This window comes from Rattus norvegicus, chromosome 3, assembly GCF_036323735.1.
Source record: "Rattus norvegicus strain BN/NHsdMcwi chromosome 3, GRCr8, whole genome shotgun sequence".
NCBI classification, from domain to species: Eukaryota; Metazoa; Chordata; class Mammalia; order Rodentia; family Muridae; genus Rattus; species Rattus norvegicus.
In genome coordinates, this window is record NC_086021.1 from 187,696,699 (window position 1) to 187,706,826 (window position 10,128).

The window sequence follows — 10,128 nt, forward strand, 5'->3', positions numbered from 1 at the left end:
CAGATAGCTCTTTGGGAAGCCGAGACTTTGGTTAGACATCTTTTAAGCAAGCCGTGCCTCTAGCTCTTTTGTTTCTGGGGTACAGTGGGCTCCAGTTGATCTGCCAGGCTCTGAGTTGCAAACATTGAAGGTCCTAGAGGCTTAACTAAGATGATTGTGTACCTCATTTGTCTTCAGACACAGCCGCTGGGTCACCTCCTCTTGGACTCTATGACCAAACTAGTCTCCAGGAAAGCCCTGGGGGATGTAGGGTCGGACTCCACAGCAGTGCTAGCAGCTCCCCTAGTCTCGTAGCCAGGCCACCATCTCATGTCCTGGACGGGTTCTAACCGGTAGTTGTCAGGAAAGACTGTACCACCCTCACGCCCTCCTGGCTACCACCCAGCCTTCTACAAATCATAAACCCCAAGGGGCTGGGAAGACCCCAGTCTCAGTTGAAAATGTGAAGTCAAGACAAGCTGCCCTCCCTGGATCCTTTCCACTTGCCCTCCCCGGAATTCCTCTGTAGCCTCACTATTGGTTTTCCACCTGGGGGAGGAGGGCAAGGCAGCCGCTTCCCTTTGCTTCCAAGGCTTGGCGTGGGGGAGGGGCTGGCTCCAGAGAGGGCGGGAGACGGGGAGGAATCTGGAATTCAGTAGAGTAGGCTCAGAAGCTGATTTATGACCCCGTGTGAGGCACAGCTGGGGCAGTAGCAGGTTACCAGATGGCTGGCCCCACCCTACTACTGCCTAGAGGTCCACCATGCCCATCAGGAAGCCGTTCCCGTTCCTGCCTCTATGCCCTTTGGCAGCTGGGGGTCTAATAGCCGGAGGCTGAGAGATACATTACTAAAGCGTCTGACCTCCGGGCTTGATGGCCTGCTGACTTCTGAGTTTCCTGAGGGTCGAGAGGGCAAAGGTTGTGCCAGGACTCCTCTGAGCCCCCTAGTGGCCAGGCAGGGTGTACTTTGGATTGGTCCCAGGGGACCGGCCAGTGGAAGAGAGAGGGGCAGGCAGATGGCTGAGTCAGCCCAGCAGCCAGCACCCGGAGGGTTAACCCCAAGCTAGCTACTTCCCAGAAGACAGCTGCCCTGAGAGCAACTGGTGACGGACCAGGGCGGATGATGCGGGCAGAGAACTCTATGGCACAGGACTGGCGAAGTGTACACACACTAGCCTGTGGCAGCTGGTCCGCCTGGGCCAGGAGGGAGCAGCTGGATCTGGAGCTAGGGAATGGAGCAGGAGGAGCTATCCCACGAAGATGGGGTCTGCCCACTCCACCTCTGGGCCCATGCCCTGATGACCAGGTTCAGTTTCCAGTATCCACTACAGTGGGCCAGTATCTTCCTTTCCCCTCCTTTGACAACACAGGCAGTTTTCTACCTAATGGATGGGCAAACTGAGGTCACAAGGATGGATGTGGTTAATAGCACACCGTTCTAAAGAGAAAAGGCGTTGAATCAGCTACTTCTGTTCTCAGGCATGCCTTTTGGTGTCTTTTGAGTACCAGTTCTCAAAGCTGACCTCTTCCTTCAGACAATCCAGACAGCACCAGAGGGGCCTGTCCTTACCTCCTTACCCACCTTGGGAGCCATCCAGAGGACAAGAGGATAACCCCTTGCTCACACTCAAATGTGTCACTAGGTGTCACAAACAACGGTAGACAGGCCCCAGGTCCCAGCCTTCAGGTGGCTGCCACACCCCCATAAAGACCTGGCTCTACCTCTTGCTTAAACAAGCCAGGAAGAGGGTCCGGTTCCAAGGCCCAGGACCTGCACCCCCACAGGGACGTGCTTCGGAGGAAAGGCAGCATGGAGGCCACATTCCCTTTCTCAGGGCTGCTCTGAGGCCCTTTCAGAGCACTAGCTGATGGTAGAGCCTCTGTCCCTGCCCATGGAAGGCAGCCAGGAGCCAGCGGCAGGGCTGATTCTGGCAGCTGCTGTCAGCAAGATCCAGCTCTGTCCTCCAAAGATTCAGGCTGGACAGATTCCAAAGGGAGTCACAGGTCTGAGAAGCTGACATCAGGATGTCGTAAACCCAAAGGACAGCGTCTGGTCTCTGTTGGCCACTGCTTGGCAGAGAAGCACATTGTGTCTCTCCATCAGCACTGTCTTTTAGACAGGGCTGGGAAGCTCAGTAATCAGGAGGTCTCCAGGCATAGTACCCTGAGACCCCTCCTCCAGGCATGGAGAACCCTGTCGCAAGGCCAGCTATCTGATCTAACGTCTCAAAAGTCTCCTGGCTTCTGTATCCATAAGGGTGGGGCTGGGAGTTACTAGACATCTCTGGTCTGAGACGGGACCTGGAAACGAGGAGGAACTTTTCAGGCCCAGGCTCCATGGAGATATATTTAAACCTGCATACAGTATACTGTCTCATTTCCACAGGAGGAACCTTAGGGTCCAAGCAGATCTGGATCTGTCACTTCTGTAGGCAATGAGCTCCCTGCCCACAGCCCTCTGTAACTGATGTAGGCCTGGCCTAAGGCAGTCATTGCCCATGGATGGAGGCCTGATAGGTGGGATGGGGGGTGATCAGGTGTCTGGAGAGTGAGAAATGGTGCTTCAGGTGGGTCCTCAGGGTTCCTCAAGGTTTCTCTCACTACCCAGCTTCTCTTCTCCATGGGTGGAATGAAGGTGTAACTTTTGCTGGATGCCGTGCAGAGAAGAGAATGCTTATAACAGGTATCCAACCTACGGAGGTCTCTACCAAGTGGTTAATTTGATGTTCAAGGATTCACAGTACAAGTGGGGCAGGGCAGTGGTGGTGCAGTCTTTAATTCCAGCACCCAGGAAGCAGAAGCAGGCAGATCTCTGTGAGTTCAAGGACAGCCTCGTTGGTCTACAGAGCGAGTCCCAGCATAGCCAGGGTTACACAGAGAAACCCTGTCTCAAAAACAGAACAAGAGAGGGGTTGGGGATTTAGCTCAGTGGTAGAGCGCTTGCCTAGCAAGCACAAGGCCCTGAGTTCGGTCCCGAGCTCCGACAAAAAAGAAAAAAAATAAATAAATAAAAGAATCCAGGGTCCAATTTTGATGCTTCCCAACCTTAGTGAATTTATATGAGTCGAGAGGGCCATCAGCAGAGAGGAGGAGGTACCCAGAGCCCAATGAGTAATGGATCGGGTCCTGGGGTTCCCCTGCTCAGAGCCTTGGCAGTTCTTAGAGGAAAATTGTAGAAGTTTTGAGAAAGATCTGAGCTCCCAAAGAGACCCCCTCATACTACATCAAGATTTTTTTCCTGTAGATCCAGCCACTTCCCAGTCTGGGGTGAGGGGTGGAATGTCTCAGGAACTGGAATGAGGGCTCTCCCAGAAGTATCCTTGCCAGGATGTAGCCACTCCTCTACCTGCCTACTTGTACAAGAGGCCTTTGCCTGAGAGACAAGCCAGGTCCTTCAAGGCCCACCAGCTTCCTGGGAAGAGATAAATACACCTAGGAAAGAAAGGGGCCTGTCCTTCCATGATGGATCTACCCCTAGGGAACTACCAGGTAGAGAAAGCACCCAGGGGTCTCCTGGCACTTGGCTGAGAATAAAAGATTCAGGGTCTGTTGCCTTCCCTACCGCATCCCCATCACCTCTCAGAGAGTACCCTGAGAAGCACCAAGGCTCAAACCTGTATGGAGAAAGCAAGAGGGAGACTGGTGGCATCTGGAGATGCTGTGCTTAGCCCCAAAGCTGCCCTGTACTAGCCCCCAGGACTAATGCTCCAACAGGCCCCTCCCTGTCCTGGCTGGTCAAACTGTCTCCCATGGGGTAGGTGGGGGTGAGAGCCTGTGAGAGGTGCCCACAGGCAGCCATATATGGCCAGGAGGCTTACGCTCAGGAGGAATGTTCTCCTGAGGGCAGAGCCTGACTCCAGCAGGGCCAAGTCTTCCTGAGCTGTCAGAGTGCTTCCCATGGTCCCTGGGGTCCTGGATGCAGCCCAGCGGGGAGCCACCCAACAGGACCGTGGGAGGATGGGGTCCTCAAATTCAAGCTGTGTCAGATCTGCACTGGCAAAAACACAACTGGAGCCTACCCCTTCTCACACCTGTCAGACAGTTCTTTTCCTGGGCCTAGCAGCCTAAGAGCAGTCCCTCTGTCCACCTGCTCCCCCCACCTCTCCTAACCCTGACCCTCCTCACTCAGGTCTCTCTGGGTTGTTTTCTCAGGCTGCTTTCTGCCTCTCTGTCTTGCCTCCATCTTTGTCTCTATTTCTTTCCGTCTCTATTATAGTTTCTGTCTCTCTCTGTCTTTGTTTCTTTGTCTTCATGTATCTATCTCTCTTTCTGTCTTTGTTTCTTTGTCTCCATGTATCTATCTCACTTTGTCTCTGTCTCTGTCTCTCTCTGTGTGTCTCTGTCTCTTTCTCTGCCCGCCCTCTTTCTCCATCTCTCTCCACCCCCCTGGCCACGGTCCAAACTCAGCAGCAGGGTCTGGTGTGGCCCTGGAAGGACTAGGTTGGGCAATGGGCCAGTTGGAAGGCACAAACACTCTGGACCCCCCAAGCTGACAGGCTGCAGTTCCTGTAGCTGCCATAGGGCTGACCTTCTAGAAGCCTCTCAAGCCTACAAGTACCCCTACCCTGCCCTCAGGGCTCTACCCTCTGCCTTCTGGGAACCCCTCCTCACTTCTTTAGAAACACTGTATCTTTTCCCTAGCTGTGCCCTAAAATTACTTCCCACTTCAGCCCACTTCAGCCCACCTCAGAGCCCTCAGAATCCTTCTCAGAGCCACCTCAGAGCCCACCTCAGAGCCCTCCTCAGAGTCCACCTCAGAGTTCACCTCAGAGCCCAACTCAGCCCTCCTCAGAGTCCACCTCAGCCCTCCTCAGAGTCCACCTCAGCCCTCCTCAGAGTCCACCTCAGCCCTCCTCAGAGTCCACCTCAGCCCTCCTCAGAGCCCACCTCAGCCCTCCTCAGAGCCCACCTCAGAGCCCTCCCATGTTCTTAACTTGGCACCTCACTTGTGATATTGCAGGTGGCTCAAAGCCACTTCAGGGGGCTGATCATTCCAGGACACACAGATCCTGCCTCACACTGGCACAGATACCTTACGAATCTTATTCATAGGGATCATGGGGCACTGCGTTATCAGCAAGGCGGCCCCAGACCTTATTCCACCACTGAAGTGTTGTGCTGTCTCAGCTCTGGGAGAACAGTGAGCTGTCCCTGGGAGTCAGCTGGTGCTGCTGCCTGTCTCCTGTGGTCCCTAAGAAGCCTTAGCACCAACATCAGTGGGCAGCAAGTAACAGCCTGTGGTGTGACCACCATTAGAAGTGGCAGTTCGAACCGGGGCTCACAAAGTCTGAACTGACAGAGAGCCTGTATGGGTCAGAGCTGGGTCCTCTGCACATATGTTATGGTTGTGTAGCTTGGTGTTCTTGTGGAGCTCCTAGCAGTGGGAGGGGGGTGTCTCTCTTGCCAGATTTTGGGACCCTTTCCTCCTACTGGGTTGCCTTGTTTAGTCTTAGTGTGAGGCGATGTGCTCTGATCTTATTGCTATGTTTGATTGCTATCTCTGGGAGAAACAGGGGAGTGGATCTAGGGAAGAGGGGAGGTACGGGGAGGGGCTGGGAGGGGAGGAAGGAGGGGGAACTGTGTTCGGATGTAATATATAAGAAGAATAAATTAAAAGGAAGTGACTGCCTGGTGGTGGTGGTGCACACCTTTAGTCCCAGCACTCTCTGTGAGTTCGAGGCCAGCCTGGTCTACAGAGTGTACAGAGTGGCGTCAAGGGACACACTAGGGCTGATGGCGCAGGTGTGACCACCAGCATACAAAATCCATGTCAGTGTGAGGCCCTGACACAGGCTGGGCCTGATGTCTGGGTGGCAAACTCCTCGAAGACACAGAGTGTCTGAGAAGGGTCTCCTGAGAGCAGCAGCACGTTGAAAGACTTGCTGGGTACGGCTAGCATGCTGAGATCACTGGCCACAGTGGCTGAGTCATGGGTGTATCCAAGAAGAATGTGTAGGCTTTGCTTGTTAATAAACACTTTGTATATCTACATTAAAAATCCAAACCGTGACAACAAAGAACAGATGACTCTGGGTCACTCAGCCCTGCACACAGGAGCCCATGAGGCCAGATGGTTCTGGGCGCCTAAGCACACAGATCAAACTGGCCTCCTGACCCGTCCTTTCCATCATCTCTCAAAGTGACCTGGAGGCCATTCCTTTCCTGTGTAGATGGAGACAGAGCAGGCAGGTGAAAGACTTGCTGCTCATATGACGTCTTCGTGGTGGCCACCTGAGGCTTACAGGGATGGCCTTCACTCTGTGGCCCCTGAACGGGACCACGGGAGTGATAAGGAATGTCGTGAGGGGACAGTACACACAGCTGAGGGGCAGCGATGTTGACAGACTGGTGACAATGCTAGAATTAAACATAGTTACACTTGACCCCGTGGGGACTCCCAGACAACCTGTGAGTCACAGAATGTTCTGTACTTGCGTCTACAGCAGCAGCAATCCCCACCTCTGAGAGGAAAGAGGACCCAATGGCTGTCAGCCATGACCAGCACAGGAGAATGGATGGCTTCTACAGGATGAGAGAAAGACTTGCACGTCCACCTGCTTGCTGTCCAGACCTTGAAGGCCAGCTCTTTAAAGAGGCTGCCCAGAGTTAGATGTGGACAGCTCAGGACATGCTGTGGCCATGGCCCTCTTGGGTGTCAAGAGGAAGCTTGGTTGTGCAAGATCGATGATTGGATCTAGTCTTGGAGGCAACTGGGGGCCATGGAGGCAGGGTGGGTGCCTGGGGCCTATCAGCCTGTCTGTGGAGGCAGGGCCACATCCTGACAACTATGTCCCCACAGGCCTCTGACAGCAGCTGGGCTCTGTCGACTCACACTAGAAGGCCTGTACCTTTTAGTTTAGGTTTTCAGTGAACCCAGGGTATCCAGCCTTCAAGTTGGCACGGCCTGGAGAGACACCGTGGGACTCCCAGGAACTAAGAGCTATGGGTCCTCCCTGACCTGTCTTCAGTTGGGATACCATTCCAGGCTCCTGTGGGTGTCTAGAATCCAGCTGGAACACCCATCCCATCCCATACACAGGAGGGAGGCCCAGCATATGTCTTCTTGGGGTCTATAGTGGTTCAAACTACCAAGTGATACCCAGATACTGTCATTGACTGCTGTCCCACTTGTTTAGTAAAAGCCTAGGGAAATCCAGTGTGAGCAGAAACTTTAGAGGGGACTTGGGGTGTCCAGCTCAGTCAGGCAGACATTCCTACAGCTGGATCCTACAGGCCATCTCTGGCCAGGCTGGGTGGTCTTCAGTTCAGGTCCGGCTATCTGGGAACATGGGTTAGCCTGTGAGGAGGTCACACCTGGAAACATAGCTATCCCCCTCCTTGTGTGGAACGGGGAGAGCTAATATGGAGGCTCCGCTCCAGATCTCTGTTTGCCCCAAGTTTCAACATTAGCAAAATATTTGTCCTATGACTCTTGTGTGGAAATACATTTCCAGGGAATGTAAACACATGGAAACCGAGAGGCTCCTGCTTGCGGAGGGAGGGTGTGCAGTGGGGGGTGGGGGGGTGGGTGACACGTCCCACTGGTAAGCTCAGGATTATTCTTTCCAGGGGTCTGTATGTCCCAGCTGAGGGACCGTTCCTGTCCTCTGAGGGCTTCCTCTCAGCTGAAGGGGGCAGGGAGAACCACTGCTGTCTCCTGACAGGAAGGCCCAGCCTTCTTGCCCATCTTAGCTCTAACAAGCCTTGCTGTACTATCAGGCTAACATGGCCACCCCTGGGACCTTTGGACACAGTGGTAGACTGTGTTCCACCTCTGTCTCCATCTGCCTTGGGCCCTCTGGCCTAGTCCCGGAGCCACCTGTGTATGGAGCCAGGGGCCACTTATTAGCTCTCAGCAGGGTTGCGTGTGTGCGGACCAATGGGACACTGTCACCTGGAGCAAGCTGCTCTAAAACATGTTTCACAGAGAGCAGGCTACAGCGGAAAGGCCACCTATGGACTGCTGAAGAAGGTCATGTGACCCCAGACACCGGTGACTCTTCCCCACCAACCCACCCACCCTAACTTCCGCTCCACCCTGCCCACCAGGTTGGAAAAGGCCTGACCTAGTAACCTGGCCTCTTTCCAGTCCTTTAGGCAGGGCGGGGACCCCTGCTGTCCTCAGTGAGGTTCAGCCCAGCTCCACTGAGCTGAGTCTGGGCGGAGGTTATCTGGGTCCCTCCTGATGCTGGTGCAGGCTCTGGGCCCCTGTCTCCACCAGGAATGCACAGAGCCCCCGCCCCTGCCCACCCAGGTGGAGGAATGCAGTGGGCCTCTTTCTGGAATTCCCCCAGGCCTGGCACCACTGGGAACTGAGCTCTGTCTCTGTGTACAATGGCACCAGCGCGCTCAGGTCTTTGCTCTCTGGGAAATGAGCGAGTCCATCGCTCTAAGAGCTCTTCTCCAACACACACAGTATGTAGCTCCTCTATGGAACCACAGCTCTTTAAAACCCTCCAACCACCCACTGGTGGACTATAACTTTAACTCAGCCATTCTCAAACCCCTTTGTACCACCCCCCCACACACACACGTAGGATATCAGATGTTTACATTATGATCGCAACAGTCGCAAGTTACAGTTACAAAGTAGCAAAGAGAATTATTGTATGGTTGGACTCACCACAGCGTGAGGAACTGCATTAGAGGACTCCAGCTTTAGGGAGTTTGGGAACCACAGCTTTAACTTGATAGTAAGTGTTGACTCCAAATTCAGGGTGCCCTGAGTTCCAACCCCAGCTCCCCCAAATTGAAAACAAAAACCTGTCCAGTAGACCTTGTTGACTGACTGGGTTGGTCATAGATCCATAGTTTGTGTTCTATGCCCTGTGGCTCCAAGCAGGCACCATGGCCTCTGTACACGAGCCCTTTGCTTGACCCTGATTGTGACAACCACAAATGTCTCCACATTGCCACTTGTCCTGTGGGAAAACTCTATGACTCTCCTGCCCTGCCCCACACAGGCCTGAACAAACAGATACTTGTTGAGTACTTGTGGACTGAACAACCCAGAGCAGTGGAAACTATGGCTCAGGTTCCCCCTGGCACTGGAGCTAAGGATGGTGGCCAGACAGCAGGGGCTTCACAGAACCCCGGCCAGGGAGATGGTGGCGTAGGAGTGGGCCTGCAGGCTCAAGTCAAGCTCAACCCAGCTTCTTCTTGGCCGGGTTTGGGGCAGGGCAAGTCAGCGGGTATCTATCCAGTCTTTGTTATACAGTGAAGAACACAGTGTCCAGTGGCTTTGTGGCCATCAGGTTCTCACAAATGGAATAGACAAAGTCCTCTCAGGGAGAAGCAGAAGGTAGTGGAGAAGCTGAGAGCAAGTGGGGTCCAGATAGATGCGTTTATGGACTAGGTGTTGGCTGCAGCTGCACAGCCAGGCTGTACTGCAATGGCTAGCGGGCGTAGTTCATCCAGGGTCCCTGCTTTCTGGGAGGCTCTACCCTCAGGGACTGGCAATAGAAAGCTTATGAAAAGCTTGGTCCACTGTTGCTAAGGACTCAGGGCAGCCTTCAACCCCGCTGAGGTGCCTGCGGGCCCCTGCTGTGGGCAGCCTCAGGAGGGCACAACACAGGAGAGTTTCAAATCTTCCTTCAGGGCCTTGACTCTCTGGAAGCTTTTCCTTGAGTTCTGAGAACATTCCAGAAGGACTATAAAGCTGTTGGAAAAGAGAAAAGCCTCCAGGAGATATGGCGCCAGGCTCAGAGAGGCAAGCCCAGGCAACTCACCTGGGCAGGAATTTGGATTCTGTCCCTTTCTACCCGCAGACCTTGGCCTCAGGGCTTGTTTTGACAGCTACCAACACACCCAGATGACAGTTCCTCTTTGATGGGATGGGCCCTGGGGAGGTGGGTATGGTTCCTCTGCAGTCCACCCAGGCTTCCCAACTGGGCAGCTCATCCCCCAAATTCTGAACCCCCCACCCCAACACTGCTGTAAGCGGAGCACACCTGGGCCCTCAGTCTCCTAGCTTCTGACTCCATAGGACTGACCTCCTCCAACTTAGCCTCGTTTTCCTGATCTGTAAAGTGGGAACTAACTGATACTTTCTCCAGACTTCTAGGAAAGAATATTCTCAGGGTGGCACAGTGACATGCCAAGAGAAAGTAAGGCTCTTTCTGAGATTTCTCAGGGAGTGCTGTGCCACAG